Below are 15,540 nucleotides of genomic sequence, written 5' to 3' on the forward strand. Positions count from 1 at the left end.
CCCTTGCTGTATATCTTGTGTTCTCTCTCTGCAGTATGACTTCCAAACTCATGGAAAGTCTCATTCTTCATGTCTAAAATGGGCAGCTTGGGACTTTTGAAATCATTATATTCTTTCCCCAAAAATGTTGGCTTTGTCTCTGCTAGTCCACAGGGTACAGCCTGCAAACTGAGGCACAGCTTGCCACTCCAACCCAGGCTGGGTTTCTGCCCCTTCCTCACACCCCCTGAGTAAGGAATCCTCTAGCCTGTACCCGGGTAAAAGCTTACCTGTCTGTCAAGACTACTGATCCCTAAGTTCTTGAGAAAGTCAGCTCTGAGACTCAACATTGGCAATAACCTATGTATCCTAAAAGACCAATGCTAAACTTTCCTGGGATAATGTATAATATGATTTGTGGTGTGGTCCTGGAGGTAGAAGAGAGCACAGAATGAAATTTAAAGAGGGAAATGAAAATATTATCCCTATTACCAATATTTCCATAAGAATCTGCAGAGCCCATTTTGATGGAGAATTAATTTCTCCTTTCTCTCTCCCTTCATGACTAGAGCCAATGAGGACATCCACAGGCTGTTCCCAGAAGTTAGCATTTAAGAGAATAATGAATGTGGATGGAGAACAAGGTGCGTGTGGGGACTAACCGAATCCAGGCTTGGGCAAAGGAAAGGAGCCTGAGGAGATGATCAAGTCCTAACTAGTTTGTCTCTGGTACTGCCTCAAAAGTAAACAAAAATAGGCCCAAATACAAACTGTAGGCAAAACTGGAGAGTTTGGCAGCTCAGACATTCCTCCCCAGGGGCATGTTTTCTGTAGCTAGCGGTTGGCCCCAGTAGGCTAGGCCAGCAAGCAGTTCAAGCCATCACTGACAGCGGCTAGCCTGTCCGGCCACTGGAGCCACATCTCCAGGCAGAGTGCAGCAATTATGTGTTTAGATTCAAATCAGTGTTTATAAACGCCTTAGGGGAATTTTCAGTGCATGGAAGACCAAGTAAGCTTTTATCAATAAAATCACATGAATTAAAACTGCAGAGGAAAGATTTATAAGATCTTCTGCAGGTGAAATTATTTTGACAAGAAATTTAGTTTGCTTTTCTTACTGCTTCTTCTGTTTGTGTGGGTGTTAATTATTCACTCATTCAGTTAGTTTAATTCAATGTCTTCATTTTTTTAGAAAAAAACTTGTTGAGTATTTGCTATGAGTTGGTTTTGACTGAGTACTGAGGATACACAGATAGGTGAGTGGCCGTCCTGTCCCCAGGAAGCTCACAGTTCCTTAGCAGCAGTCCTCTAGGGGAGCCATGGAGTGCTGGAGGTGCGCGAGGTGTGGGTGGGGGCAGCTGTGCCTCAGACACAGGGCCTGACCTCCCTCTACCCAATCTGTGTGGGAACTGTGCCCTTCATTCTTGCTCGTCACCTCTTACTGCCTCCTTCTTCTCAGTTTCTGATTGTGCTGTGTCCTGCAGATTCCCACTTGGGCTGCAGAAAAATTTTAGGGCAAACTAGTTAAGAATATTAAAATCCAGCATTACTGGGCATACTCGCAGGTGGGCAAGATGTCCAGTGAAGCCTCCTGTATCTGTGATAGATGAAGAAATTGAGAATGAGTGAATAAATGAATGAATCATGTAAAAGCGTGAATTCTTGTAACACATAAAAAAGGAAGGATGAAATGTACACCCATTAAGGATGGCTGTTAAGGAAAAGAAAAAGGAGAAGGAGGAGGCAGAGGAGGAAGAGGAGGAGGAGAAAAGAAGTTCTTGTGAGAATGTGGAGAGATTGGCACACCCATGTACTGCTAGTGGGAGTGTCAAACAGTGCACCTGTTGTGGAAGACAGTGTGATAGTCCCCCCTCCCCCATAATAAACACAGAACTACCATGTGATCCAGCAATTCCACTTCTGGGTAATATATCTAAAAGAAGTGAAAGCAAGGACTTGAACAAAAATTTGTACACCAGTGTTCATAGTGGCACTGTTCACAATAGCCAAAAGGTGGAGACAACCCACATGTCCATCAACAACTTAATGGATAAACCAAATATGGTATACATGGATTTATACAATGGAATATTATTCAGCCTCCAAAAGGAAAGATGTTACACATGCTACAACATGGTTGAACCTTGAGGACATTATGCTAAGTAAAATAAGTCAGTTACAGAAGGACAAATGCTTATTTGTCCTTATATAAGGTTCCACTTATATGAGGTATCTAGAGTTGTTAGATTCTTTCAGACAGAAAATTGAGTGATGGTTGGCTGGGGCTGGGGGAGGGGAAAATGGAGAGTAAGTGTTTAACGGGCAGAGTTTCAGTTTGAAAATTTCTTGAAATGGATAATGGTGATGGTTGTGCAACAATGTGAATGTACTTATTGCCACTGAAATGTACACTTAAAAATGGTTAATGGTAAAATTGCATGTTATGTATATTTTACCACAATAAAAAAAAAGAAAGGTAGAATATTCAGTGAGTCATCAGTTGAAAAATAGATGGCATTTTTCAATTTTTAGCCAGATGTTTTGGCGTCATGTAGACATAGCCAAAATGAAATGATGAAGGATTTGGGAATTGGAGCCAGGACTCTGCAGTCTCAAGTGACTGCGATAATTACTACATTTCATTTCCTGTATATAAGGCAAATTGAGTTCAAGACCAAAAGCAATATTCCAGTGGGCTGTGATGAATTGCCCCGCCTGTGTGTCAGTGGACCTCCTCATGGCTTCTGCTATTGTTCTGCGCAAGTCATTAGGGCAGTTTCACTGCAGAGGTCATTCTCGTGTATGTTCTCAGGGAGGAAAGACAAAGGGTAATTTCTGTTCGGCATTTAATGACATTTCAGACCGGGAATATTTTAATCCATGGTTATATCACGAAAACACGAGTTTAACTGGAAAGGGAAGACACAGTTGTGAAGCTGCTTCAGCCTTTGCACCAGCCTGCCATTCACCCACACCACCTCTCTTAGTTTTCTCAGGAATTCTATGAGGTAGTGTGTTATTTTTTTTCTTTCTTTATAAGTGAATCTCAGAGAGGTTAAGTAATTTTCCCTGAGTCACATGAATAGTAAATGGAAGAAGAGATAATTTGCTCTGCTCTGATACCAAATGCTGCAATGTTGACAGGCACTAGACACCTTGACTTTTTCTGAATAATTATTATGTTATTCATTTGGTTATTTGTTCACTCAGACAGCAAATAATCATTCTTCACTTCCTAGATTCCAGTGATAGGCTCTGGGGATAGAGACATAAAACAGTCCCGCAGCCTGTCAGAAGCTCACTGTTAGTGCCCAGGAGATCAGCTCAAAGTCTGTGACTTGTACTCAGGCGCAGGTACGCACAGGTAGGAGAGAGCATAAAGGGGGTGGCAAAACCCAGGCCACCCTGCACCTGAGGTGAGGATGAGAAGGAGGCAACAGACAGAAAAATGGGAAGCTAGCATTTCAGTCACAGAAAGAGATCCACGAATTCCCTTTAGGGAGCAGTGAGGGTGGGGCAATCAACATGGTAAAGGGTTTGGATTTGGTCCCGAGGGGGACAGTGGATGGGAAGCCACTGACATTCTTAAATGAGAAAATGACAGGTGGGTACTGGACTTATCAGGGGATCACTTTGTAAGGTGTACAAATGTCTAATCACTGTTGTAAACCTGAAACTAATATGATATTGAATGTGAACTATAATTGAAAAAGAAAAAAGAAAATGACAAGAGCAAATATGCATTTTAGAAAGATTATTCTGACAATTATATGAAAGGTGGAGAAGAGCTGTCAGGCAAATACAGAGTGAGGGAGATTGTGTTAGTTTCCTAAGGCTGTCATAACCAATCACCACAAACGGTAGGCTCAGAATAACAGAAATGTATTCTCTCACAGTTACGGAGGCTGCAGCTCTAACATCAAGGTGTCAGCAGGACAAAGGTCCCTCTGACGGTTCTAGGGGACAATCTGTCCTATGCCTTTCTCTTAGCGTCTGGCGTGGCAGGCAATCCCTGGCATTCCTGGCTTGTAGGTGCCTCACTGGTGTCATATCCTGTGTCTGTATTCTTCTCTCCTGGTGGCATAACCTGCATGTCTGTGTCCTTTCCCTACTTGTAAGGACATCGGTCACTTTGGAATAAGGCCCACTTTTCTCCAATATTATCTCATATCAACTTGATCACATCTGCAAAGACTCCATTTCCAAATAAGACCATATTTACAGATATCAGAGGTCAGAGTGTGAAAATATTTTGGGAGGCAAAATTCAACCCCCAGCAGAGACCAATCAGAGGACTGTTGCAATTGGTCATCTGAGGAATGATGAGGAAGACAGCACAGAGAAAAACTGTTGATCAGGACATAGAACCGGCTGAGTGGGTCGACACTTGCCAGGTAGCAGGTTCCCCGGTGCCTGGTTAAGGGCTGTGGGTGGTAAAGGAAGGGCATTAGTGTGGGAAAAGAACGGTACAGCGTGGTGGGACATATAACTTTACCAAGCCTGTTTTTTCAAACTTGAAGCAAAGCTGTTGGCAGCGATGGTCTTAATTCTTCACTTCAAAATGACAGAACTCTCTATATTCTATGAGATAAAACTAGAGCCTATGATTTGGGCAAAATCATGCAAGTCTGGCTCACACTTCTCTCTCCAGCCCTTCTCTCTCACACCCCCACCTCCCCCTTAATGTGCATGTATGTACACATGCACACACACGCACACACCAGTCAGCTATTCTCTTATTTGTTCACCTTAACCCTAGGCTCATCCCAGGGACTGTGCTCCTTGAGGATGGGTGACGTCTTGTGTCTGTGTTTGCCTGGAGCAGAGAAGACAGCAAGGATGTGGAGTGGGGAACAACCCCTGCCCAAGGTGTGTCCCAACCTGTGGAACTCCACGCCTCTGCCCACCTGTTATCCTTGGAAAAAAGTATGACTTCCTCCCATCCCTCACTTCCATGGCATGTTGAGTCTAATAAGTACATTTGTGTACTGCCCATGTGTCATGCCCATTCCTTGTCATCATGCGTATCTGCTCCACTCTTAGAATAAACACAGATGGCAAGGTCAATGTTCTACACATCTTTATATCTCCAAAGACTCACAGGGTCCAGCCCAGAATAGATGTTCAACAAATATTTGCTGAAAAAAAGTAAACCTTATTGGTTCCTCAAGGGAAGTTGCTGGAGTCTGCCGGAGGGGTCAAGTGCAAGGGCATTTGATTGATGGCTCTGATCATTAGCAGCTCTGTTCAGTTGCTGGAATTTTTTAAATTCCTAAGCCTAATTTTGTTGCTTCAAAATGGGGATCACAACAATAGAGCTGCTGTGACAATTCAGAGAGGTCACCGGTGGAAAATATGTAGCATGCTTCCTGATACAAGGCTCAGAACAAGGCTGCTAATCATGGTTAGTCTTCTGAGGCCATCCGACTCCTCTGATAGCCTGTTCCTCTCTTGAGGACAGACTGAGGAGATGTGTGAGTCTGTGAAGCTCTAGCCCTTTCCACCATTCTCGTGCCCCATGGTGACCACAGAATTATGGTGCATTTGAGAGGCCCATGCATGGTTTGGCCTCCTTCTTTACAGTGTAGGTGTTAAGCAACCATGAGACATTGGAGGGTCATCGAGAATGGCTGTTGTTGGAGGAAACCTCTGTGAAGAGTACAGCGCCAGGGTGTGCCAACTCGGGCAGGAGTCGAACAACATGCTTTACAATTGGCAGATGGAACGCAAGCTTGACACAGTGGAAAGAGCTTGAACTGCCGTCCCCAGGTGAGTCCTGGCTCCATCTCTCATGGGCTGTGAGACTGGGGACAGCTGCTTACCCTTTCTGACCCTCACTGCCTAAGCCTTTTCATGGGGCTATTGTGAGAACTGGAAATAAAGTATAGAAATTGGCCAACCCAGTATGCGATGGACAGCAACTATTCAATAAACAGTGTCTGTTTTTCTGTCATTATGAAGATGATGGTGGGGGTGGAGAGAGGGCCCCAAGGCCCTCAGTAGTTGACACTCAGTGGTAAATCAGTCCCCTGGGAGCCTCAGCCTCCCTCTCCCTGATGTCACAGGTAGGCTCTACAGTTTAAGAGGACGTGTGTGGACCTGCTCTGTTTGGAAAGTGCTGTCCTCTCAGAGACCAGAGGTGACTTTCCTGGATCCCAACACAGCCCCACTTCTTTGTCCTGCCTGACTGGTTGGGCAGGTGCCCTGGGCTCAGTCTGGGTAATAGACAATCTGGGAGCTACAAACTCCATGGGACAGGCATCTTGAAGGGGGTGAGGGAGAATAAGCAAGGCTGGAACTGAACTCTAAAAGACCTGGGGCCAATCATTGGGTGGGATGGGGGAAGAAGAGTGTTTGGGGCAAAGGAGAGTTTGGGGAAACAGAGAGCAAGTCACCCAAGCAATTGTGTGCACACTATGTTTGTATTTGGACATCTTTGGAAATGCTTTCAGGAGCCTTGCAAAGTACAACAAACTTCTCAGTATGTTAGAGAATTGAGAAGTCCTTGTTTTAATCAAAAAAAGATTTATTATCTACCTAGGGAGGTCTTTCGGCCTTGCTGTCATGAACTGGAGGTAGGGCTCTTGCTGCTGGTTGCCTCTGGCATTATGGAGTTGAATGACCTCCATCAGAAGTGGACGCAGCTCCCTTCTCTGTGAAGAGTGGGTTAGAGAACTTGGTCTCTTAGGTTCCTCCTAACTGACATTTTGTAACACCAGTTTCAGATTCCCAACCTCCCTTTCTTCCCCATTCTAATTTTTTAAAGAAGTGTGGGAGCTATAACTTAGAAAAAAAACATTTTTTGTAACTTTCACTATCATTTCCTAGACACTAAATCTGTGTAACAAAATCTCCCAGGAAGCCTATTAAAAATATTTACCACAGGACCCTCCTTTGGGAAGGGACCCAGGGACATATGTTAATTTAACAAGCTCCATGGATAATTTTTTACGATCACACAACAATTAGCTTACGGTATCTCAAAATATAACCTCATAAAGCAGCTGCTCAAAATTGAGCATAATTCAATCCATAAAAGGCATATCTTTAAGCTGTAATAAAAGCCAAGGTCTGTGCTAGCAGCGCGAAGCCAAGATTTGAGAGAAATACGATGATGACCACCAGTCTTTACCAGCTGGGCCAGAGGCTATCTGAGAACCACTGAGGCTGTGCTGTGTGCCTGCACCGCGGAGTCTCCATGAGGGTGCAGGGTGTCCAAACGACCTTGGGCCATGGACCAACTCCCACCATTGTTCATCTGACCTGCTTGTCCACATGGCCTTGGTTTAAGTTACAGCGCATGTCCATCACATTGCTCTAGAGGAGCAGGGGTCACGTCCTGCTGTAGAATTTGTACAGTCACTCCACCCTGTAGCTCTCCGTGGGAAGGCAGCTGGTGGGCCCGGATGCCCTCCGTGGCCATGGCCAGAGCTACCCAGCAGCGCACCATAGATGAGACCCTGTACGATGGCTGCCCAAGAACAGAGCTCTGCAGTAGCTGGGTCCCTGGAGGTCACAGCTGCACAGAGGGCAGACGTTCAAACCTTAATGACCCCCTTTAAGGAGGCTGGTGGCCTAGGAATACCCAGAGGCAGAATGTGTGGCCCCTTCCATCAGCTAGGGCTTTTGCTGGGGTCCTGACGTTTGACTCTGTGCAGGAGAGAGCAGGACAGAGCAAGTGGCCCCTCAGCAGGTTTGGGTGGCCTCCACTGGGGACTGCCAGGCTCACCAACCCTATCTTCCATGTGGACGTGACTCTCCCCAATCTCCTCTGCATGCTCAAGCCGGTTCTGTTGTCCTCAGCAACAGGACTGCACACAATTGTAGCCAGTTGAAACCACAGGCTTGAGTGTACTTGCTTAGCTGGGAAATTTTCCATTGGAAGAAAAGGCAGTTGGCTATGATTATGTATGCACATTATGATTATGATTTTACAGAGCAGTAGTACTAAGTAATGGTGAGATCAACCCCTAACCAGCCTTAAATCCATGTTTTTGAAGAACTTCTATGGGTCAGTTGATTTTTTATCTCCTTCTCTTCCTGTGTCTCCCATCTAGGCCTTTGTATACATATTCCCTTTGCCTAGAATGTCCCCATCCCATTTTACCCCGACTCCCATCCCCTTACTGTTTCATCCTATTCACTTTTAAAAAAGAGAAAAATTTACTTTTAGAAGAGTTTTGCACTTATAGAAAAGTTGTAAAAAAAAAGTGAAGATCCCACATTCGGTCTGTCCAAAGGTTAACATATTATGTTAATACGCTTCCTTTGTCACACAAATAAGTCAATATCCATATGTTATGATTAGCTAAAGTCCACACTTTGCTCAGATTTTCTTAGTTTTCACCTAATATCCTTTTCTGTTTCAGGATCCCATCCAGGTTTCCACATCATATTTAGTCATCACGTTTTGTTAGGCTCCTCTTGGCTGTGACAGTTTCTCAGACATTCCTTGTTTTTGATGACCTTGATAATTGAGTTTTGAGGAGGACTCATCATTAAAGGATCAAAAGGAATAGATTTACCACTCCCAAAATTCCCCTATGCTTTGCCTATTCAATGCTCTCATCTCTCCAAACTTTTGGCAACCACTGATCTCTTTACCAATTCTATCGTTTTGCCTTTTCAGGAATGTCTTAAAAATTAAATTAAAAATCTCAGACAACAATGGAGAGAAGTGCGCCTGAGCATAGGTTATACCCAGAGCCTTACCCATACTTGACTTAGATGAGGAGTTTTGATTTAGTAAGACTTAGATGAGATTTTGGACTCAGGTGGAAGCTATAATGGATTGAGACTGTGAGAACCGTGGCTTGGGGCAAATGTATTCTGCATGTGAGATGAAGATGCTTTGGGGCCAGAGGGTGGACTGTGAGAGGCAAAATGAGACCTCCATAGACCCTGGCATCTGTATATATGCTACCTACACAGAATAAGAGATTGTGTAGATATGATTTGGTTAAGGATGTTGAGATGGAGAGATTCTCACAGATCACCAGGATATCAGGGTGGGCTTGTTGTAATAACAATGGTTCTTATAAGTGAAAGAAGGAGGCAGGAGGGTCAGATCAGAGTGATGTGACATTAAAAACACTCATCTATTGTGGGCTTTGAAGATAGACGAGGCCCATGAGCCAAGGAATCTAGACAGCCTATAAAACTGGAAAAAGAAAAAAATAAAAAAAAGGATTCTTCCATACAGCCTCCAGAAAGGAATGAAGCTCTGACAATACCTTGCTTCTATCCTACTGACTTCTAACCTTCAGAACTATAAGATAATGTAGTTATATATTAATATATTATAAGATAATAAAATTGTGTTAAACCACTAAACTTGTGGTAATTTGCTATAGCAGCAATAGGAAACTAATTCAACATCTATGATCCATTTGAGCTAATTCTTGTGTAAAGTGTAAGATTTGTGTGTCGGTCATTATTTATATATAGACATTTGATTTTTCCAGCACCATTTGTTGAAAAGACTACCCTTTCCCCTTGAATTGCTTTTGTCAAAGATCAGTTGACTATATTTGTTGGGCTTATTTCTGGGCTCTCTATTATGTTCTATTGGTCAATGTGTCTATTATTTTGCCAGTACTCAATTGTCTTGATTATTATAGTTTTATAGTAAAGCATGAAATCAGGTAGCATGAGTCCTCAACTTTGTTCTGCTTTAATATTGTGTTGGCTATTCTAAGTCTTTTGTCTTTCTACATAAATTTCAGAATTAATTTGTTGACATCTAAAAAGTAGATTGGCAAAACTTTGATTTGGGTTGCATTGACTCTGAAGACAAAGTTAGGAAAAATTAACACCTTAGCAATATTGAGTCTTCAAATACATGAACATGAACTACTCCCCTTTTATTTAGATCTTTTATTTCTTTCGTAAAATTTAAATAGTTTTTCATATACAGATCCTGTACATATTTGCTATGTTTATAACTAAATACTTAGCTTTTTTGGTGCTATTTTAAAGAGCAATTTTATTTTATTTCAAAATCCACTTGTTTATTGCTGGTATACAGAAAAGAAAGAAACTGACCTTTGTATATTGACTTTGTATCCGGATACCTTCTTGTGCTTGTTTATTCATTCCAGGGTGTTGATTTTTATTTGTTTGTTTTGGTAGATTCTTTGGTACTTTCTACATAGACAATCATGCCATATCTGAATAAAGACAGTTGTATTACTACTGTTGAAATCTGTATTACATTATTTTTTTTCCCTAGCCTTGCCGCACCGACCAGAATTTCTAGTATGATGCTGAATAGAAATGTTGAGAGAAGGACATCTTTGCCTTGTTTTCAGTCTTGGGAGGAAAACAGTCTCTCATCATTAAGTGCAGAATTAGGTGTGGGTTTTTCATATATATGAAGTGTGATCAAACAATACAGTAAATGTTTAAATCAAAAGAATTTATTACAGTAAAAGACATTGTCATTAATCCCTTTCAAAATACTGCCACTCGCTTCAAACACACTTATCCCGTCTTTCTTGCCACTTTCTGAAGCAGTTCTAGAAGTCCTCTTTCATAAGTGTCTTCAGTTTTGCTGTTATGGTTGCCTCCATTTCCTGAATCATTTTGACTTTAGGGAAGAGCCAGAAGTTGTATGGCTCCATATTCAGTGAATAGGGTGGATGAGGGCACACAGCAATGTTTTTATTTGGCAGAAATTGCCGTATACTAGAAGCCATGTGTGACATGGAGCATTGTCATGATGGAGGATGATTTACGGGACACTTTAAAACACACCTTCTTTCAACCGTATCTCACACCTGACTGACTGCACCGAACAAGTTGAAACTTGTCAGACACTGTTACTAAGGTTTGTAGCGCCACTTCCCATATTGAAGATCCCTGCCTTTCTGTTGGATGGCAATCGGCAGCAGCATTCACCGTATTTTGTGATCACAACAGAAAGACTGCATCACACATCGCTTCTGGTATGGTAATTTCTGTCAAATAAAAACATTACGATGTGTCCTCATCCACCTTATTCAATGGATCTGGCACCATGAGACTTCTGGCTCTTCCCCAAAGTCAAAATGATCAAGAAAGGTAAAGGTTTTGAATCAATTCAGGACATGGAGACAGCAAGGACAGCACAACTAAAAACACTCACGAAAGAGGACTTCCAGAACTGCTTCAGAAAGTGGCAAGAATGATGGGATAAGTGTGTTTGAAGCAAGGGGAGTATTTTGAGGGGGATTAATGTCAATTTGTCTTTTACTGTAATACTGTTTTAAAATTTAAATATTCACCATATTGTTGGATCAGACCTCGTATATTCTCTATTAAGTTAAGGATGTTTTCTTCTATTCCTAGTCTACTGAGAGTTTTTATTATGAGTGGGTATTAAACTTTGTCATATGCTTTTCTGCATCAATTAATATGAGTACATGTTTTTCTTATTTAGTCTGTTAATATGATTAATTCCATTGATTGATTTATGAGTATTGAACCAGCCTTGTATTACTAAATTGAATGCCACTTGGTTGCTATGTGTCATCCTTCTTATAAATTGCTTAATCAATTTTCTAATAGTTGTTAAGGGTTTTTGCAACTATGTTCTTTAGATATATTGGTCTGTAGTTTTTTTGTAATATCTTTCTCTGGTTTTGGCTAGGATAATGCAGCTCTCAAAGAAATGGGTTAAGAAGAATTCCCTCTGCTTCTAATTCATAAAAGAGATGTGGAGAAGTGATATTATTTCTTCTTAATTGTTTGTTAGAATTTACCAGTTCTGGTACTTTTTTTCCCCTGGAATTTTTAAAATTATTAATTCAATTTATTTAATAAATCATATCTACTGAGATTACCTAATTATCTTTTAGTTTTGGTAGTTTGTGTCTTTCAGGTGATCATTCATTTAATCAAAGTTATCGAATTTTGAGCAGTGTTGTTTATTATTCACATAATGTTCATGAAATTGCTAGTAATGTCTTCTCTTTAAATCCTGATGTTAATATTTGTGTTTTCTCTTTGTTTCTTGGTTAGTTTGGCTAGAGGTTTATCAGTTTTCTTGATCTTTAAAAAACATTTGATTTTCTTTATTTTGTTTATTGTTTTCCTCTTCACAATTACATTGGTATTTATTCTAATAGCTAGTATTTTCTTTCTTCTGCTTGCTTTAAGAATAATTTGCTCTTATTCTCTAGTTTTCCAAAGTAGAAGCTTAGGTTATTGATTTTGGATCCTTCTTTTCAAATATAGTCATTCAATGCCATTAATTTTCCTGTAATAACCATTTTACTTACGCCCTCAAAATATTGATGCTATATTTAAATTTTAATTCAAAATATATTTTGAATTTCAATTTCAGTTTCATTCAAAATGTATTTTAATTTGTGCAACTTCTTATTTCACTTATCAGTTATTTAGATGTTGTTTAATTTTCAAATAGTTGAGAAAATTTTCCAGCTATCTTTGTTACTTATTTCTAAGTATGAGAACATTGTAATATGAGAACATACTGTGTATAGTTTTTATTCTTTTAAATATTTTAAGGTGTGTTTTCTGGGTAGAATTTATCTGTGGTAATGAATGCTACATGTGAGTTTGAGAAGAATGTAAACTCTGTTGTTGTTGGATGAGATATTCTAAAAATAGTTAGATCAAGTTGACTCAGTGCTTATTCATGTCATCTTACTGATTTTTATCCTTCTTGATTTTCTGCCTCTTTAATCTAATGACAGAAGAGTGTTGAAGTCTCAAACTACAATGGTGTGATTGTCTATTTTATCCATTTTTGCCTCATGTATTTTGATGCTCTGTTGTTAGATGTATGCATGTTTAGGATTATTATGTCTTCTTGGAGAGTGGACTCTTTTATAATGGTAATTATAATGATAACTAAATTATAATTTCCTCTTTATTCCTAATAATCTTCCTTGTTCTGCAATTTGTTTTGTATGAAATTAATACAGCTACTCCATCTTTGTTTTGATTAGTATTATCACAGTATATCTTTTTTCTATTACTTCACTGTTAGCTGGTCTGATTCTTTATAATTACAGTGGCCTTCCTGTAGGCAACATGTATTTAAATTTGTTTTGTTTTAATCCACTCTTATAATCTCTGTCTTTTAATTGGTGTGTTTAGCTCATTCATAGTCAAACTGATTATTTATATAGTTGGTTTCATATCTACCTCATTTGTAATGTTTTTTTATTCTTTGCATTTGTGTTTAGTTTCCCTCCCTACATTTCTGCTTTCTGTTTTTAACTATGCATTTTATATGTTCCATTTTAAATATTTTCTTAGCATATCATTAATACTATATTAAAATTTTTTATTTGTGATTGCTTCAGAGATTATAATACATGTTTTTATATAATGTAAGTCCACATTCATATAACACCACTTTACTTCACATGCAGTGCAGGTAGTTTTTAACAGGATGTTCCCAATCCCACCCATCTATCTCCCTTGAAGTCTAGCCACGGACCAGACACTACACACAGTGCACTACATGTACAATATTATTTGAATTCTCAAAGCAGCTTTGACATGGACGATTTCCCCCTTTGGTAGAAGATGAAATCAAGATTTAGAGGAAATTTAATTCCCACCCTGGGTCATGTAACTAATAAGGCCCAAGACTGCCAGAACTCCGGGGCACTGAAAGACTAGAGAGAGCTCATGCACTGCTCACTACAGCACCAAGCACGTAGCAATGGCTCAGTAACTAAGACAATCCACACCTCAAGGATGAGAAATGCCTCAGTGAGGGACCTGGGATACCATGGTTTGCAAAAGGAATGGTGTGAGCTGGCTGAGGTTTGGTAAGCACAACAGGGACTAAATTACTATTATTATTATTATTATTATTTAATTTGTTAAACTCAAATTAACAAATGTGTCTCTTTTGTGTCTTTGCTATCCATAGTAACTGTCATATTAGCTCTGATTTACTGAGGATCAATTTTTGTCTGGCATTGTGCTAGGTGAAGGCTAGGCCTTCCCCATGACTTATGCTGTATCCGCAGGTGACAGGAGGAGACAGAGGCTTAGAAAGATAGAGCTCTTGCCAAGGTCAGAAACTTTTGGAAAAACTAAGACCTGAACCCACCTGCCTACCTCCCAAATCTGTTCCCCTGGCTCCCCGAATGCAGCAGACCTGAAATAATTGTTACCATATCACTTCATATCAGGGGCTGAGCAGAGCCCCAACTGCAGCTTCCAGCCAGGCTTGGAGCTCTCCACACCCCTGCAGCTGGGCCACCTGAACAGGCTCCCAAGGCTTCAGCAACAAGTTCAAAGATCCAAGTAACAGCCCATATCTGGGCCTAGTGGTTCCCATTCTGAGGGCTAACAATGTCCAGAGGCCTCAAGAAGTCCTCTGCCAGAAACATCAGATGGAAGTGGGTGCAATTGGCCCACACAATTAACAGCCAGGAGACAGTTTATCAGAGCACCCATGAGGCAAAAATCCAATCCCTGTCTGACAGGTCCTTCCAAGGACTACACCTAGTCCTGTGACCCAGCCTGGGGTCCCCCAGTGATGCCTGAGGGCCATCAGGCAGTCTGCACCTCTTGGGTGCTGGATGTGTGTGGGAGGCTCAAGAACCCACAGACCAGACCACAGGCCAGTTGCAGATACTAGACAGGCAGTGGCTGCCCAGCTGCTCTCGTGCCCCAGCGTTCCACCTCATGCCCTGGCTGCTATCAGAGGGGGAGCCTACAGCCCTCTCCCAGTTCCTCCTACCCCACCACCACTGTTTGGTCCTCAGTCTTGGCCCAGCTCAGCACTAACCTGTCTCTATTAACTTTTATGACCACGCATTTTCACCTTAACAGCTCCTATTTGGTCTGGTCTGTTCAGAGGCCTGACTGTCCCCAGAAGCCCCTACCGCTGGCCCACCTCACGATGTACTGCTCGCCATACAGAGCTGGGACATCAAGCCTGAGGGGTGGGGAGGCTGACAAGGCAGAGGCAGTAGTAGTGAGGGGTGGGACCCCAGGCAGCCTGCAAACTCCCAGCAGTTTTCCAGTATCCCCGATCCCTTGAGCATCCTGGACCCTAGGCCAGGCCTGCTGGAGTCACTTCTGCAAATGTAATGCTCCGTTCAAGTCCTGAAGGCCTTAGAAGAGGGAGCCCAGAGTGTTGCAATCCATGCTGTTCCGCTGTGGGAAAACCAGCCTCTGCCAGACGCAGTGAGGGTCCCCCACATAACTGAGCAACCACTTTTTGCTCCAGCATGACCCGCTCTCCCAGAGCGGGAGGAATGGAGGCTCACATTCATTGAGCATGTGTTCTGTGCCAAGAGCTGTGGGAGTGACTCACACATTTCATTGTCTCTGCACCCTGGGGGATAGGCCCCACAGCTTACCTCTGTGCTGTGGATGGAAAAGCTATGAGTCCCTGAGTAAGTCCCTTGTCAACAGACCTGAGGGCAAGGTCTCTCTAATGCCAGGCCCTGCTCTGCACCCAGCACACAGCCCCTCTGATGGCCTACCCTCCCAGACAGCCCGCTGGGCCGTGGGCCTCCTGTCTCTGCATGAGTGTTACGTGCTTTAAGGATTAGGGGAAATTGACTGAGGAGAGAAAGCAACCAA

The sequence above is a fragment of the Rhinolophus hipposideros genome (genome assembly GCF_964194185.1).
Source record: "Rhinolophus hipposideros genome assembly, chromosome: 15".
Taxonomy (NCBI): Eukaryota; Metazoa; Chordata; class Mammalia; order Chiroptera; family Rhinolophidae; genus Rhinolophus; species Rhinolophus hipposideros.